The sequence below is a fragment of the Phalangium opilio genome, unplaced genomic scaffold, assembly GCF_054372755.1.
Source record: "Phalangium opilio isolate 3A_F unplaced genomic scaffold, DU_Popi_V2 ptg000082l_1, whole genome shotgun sequence".
In the NCBI taxonomy this organism is placed as follows: Eukaryota; Metazoa; Arthropoda; class Arachnida; order Opiliones; family Phalangiidae; genus Phalangium; species Phalangium opilio.
The window spans coordinates 14,439,271-14,441,409 of NW_028324189.1; the positions used below are offsets into that span (position 1 = coordinate 14,439,271).

At 46.0% G+C, this 2,139-nt stretch overlaps 1 non-coding gene across 1 annotated transcript; it reads right to left on the minus strand.

Moving 5' to 3' along the window:
- Positions 1–73, minus strand: TRNAK-UUU (transfer RNA lysine (anticodon UUU)). The gene has a single exon. It is a non-coding gene; the product is annotated as a tRNA-Lys (tRNA).
- Positions 74–2,139: the final 2,066 nt, after the last annotated feature.

A 2,139-nucleotide genomic window follows, 5' to 3' on the forward strand; every position in this document is an offset into this window, starting at 1 on the left:
CGCTCCCGGATGGGCTCGAACCACCAACCTTTCGGATAAAAGCCGAACGCGCTAACCACTGCGCCACGGAAGCCCAAAAATTAAATGTTCGTCAGGTATTGTGGAAAAACTTTGAATGTTTACGTTACATTTGAGATCTCACAACACCGCTTCCGGGTGGGCTCGAACCACCAACCTTTCGGTTAACAGCCGAAGGCGCTAACCATTGAGCCATGGAAGCTCAGAAAATAAATGGTCGTCAGGTATTGTGGAAAATTTTTTACTTTTTACGTCACATCTGAGACCTCACAACACCGCTCCCGGGTGGGCTCGAACCACCAACCTTTCGATTAACAGCTGAACGCGCTAACCATTGCGCAACGGAAGCCCAAAAATTAAATGTTCGTCAGGTATTGTGGAAAAACTTTGAATTTTTACGTTACACTTGAGATCTCACTACACCGCTCCCGGGAGGGCTCAAACCACCAGTTTTTTGAATAACAGCTGAACGCGCTAACCACTGCGCCACGGAAGCCAAAAAATTAAATGTTCGTCAGGTATTGTGGAAAAACTTTGAATTTTTACGTTACATTTGAGATCTCACAACACCGCTCCCGGGTGGGCACGAACCACCAACCTTTCGGTTAACAGCCGAACGCGCTAACCATTGCGCAACGGAATCCCAAAAATTAAATGTCCGTCAGGTATTGTGGAAAAACTTGACTTTTTACGTCACATCCGAGACCTCACAACACCGCTCCCGGGTGGGCTCGAACCACCAACCTTTCGGTTAACAGCCGAAGGCGCTAACCATTGAGCCATGGAAGCTCAGAAAATAAATGGTCGTCAGGTATTGTGGAAAATTTTTGACTTTTTACGTCACATCTGAGACCTCACAACACCGCTCCCGGGTGGGCTCGAACCACCAACCTTTCGATTAACAGCTGAACGCGCTAACCATTGCGCAACGGAAGCCCAAAAATTAAATGTTCGTCAGGTATTGTGGAAAAACTTTGAATTTTTACGTTACACTTGAGATCTCACAACACCGCTCCCGGGAGGGCTCAAACCACCATTTTTGTGAATAACAGCTGAACGCGCTAACCACTGCGCCACGGAAGCCCAAAAATTAAATGTTCGTCAGGTATTGTGGAAAAAGTTTGGATTTTTACGTTACATTTGAGATCTCACAACACCACTCCCGGGTGGGCTCGAACCAACAACCTTTCGGTTAAAAGCCAAACGCGCTAACCATTGAGCCATGGAAGCCCAAAAATTAAATGTTCGTCAGGTTTTGAGGAAAAATTTTGGATTTTTACGTTACATCTTAGATCTCACAACACCGCTCCCGGGTGGGCTCGAACCAACAACCTTTCGGTTAACAGCCGAACGTGCTAACCATTGAGCCATGGAAGCTCAGAAAATAAATGGTCGTCAGGTATTGTGGAAAAACTCTGACATTTTACGTTACATATGAGACCTCACAACAACGCTCCCGGATGGGCTCGAACCACCAACCTTTCGGTTAACAGCCGAACGCGCTAACCATTGCGCAATGGAAGCCCAAAAATTAACTGTTCGTCAGGCATTGTGGAAAAACTTTTGTTTTTTACGTTACATTTGAGATCTCACAACACCGCTCCCGAGTGGGATCGAACCACCAACCTTTCTATTAACAGCTGAACGCGCTAACCATTGCGCAACGGAAGCCCAAAAATTAAATGTTCGTCAGGTATTGTGGAAAAACTTTGAACTTTTACGTTACATTTGAGATCTCACAACACCGCTCCCGGGTGGGCACGAACCACCAACCTTTCGGTTAACAGCCAAACGCACTAACCATTGCGCAATGGAAGCCCAAAAATTAAATGTTCGTCAGGTATTGTTGAAAAACTTTGGATTTTTACGTTACATTTGAGATCTCACAACAACGCTCCCGAGTGGGCTCGAACCACCAACCTTTCTATTAACAGCTGAACGCGCTAACCATTGCGCAACGGAAGCCCAAAGATTAAATAATCGTCAGGTATTGTGGAAAAAATTTGGATTTTTACGTTACATTTGAGATCTCACAACACCGCTCCCGGGTGGGCTCGAACCACCAACCTTTCGGTTAACAGCCGAACGCGCTAACCATTGCGCAACGGAAGCCGAAAAATT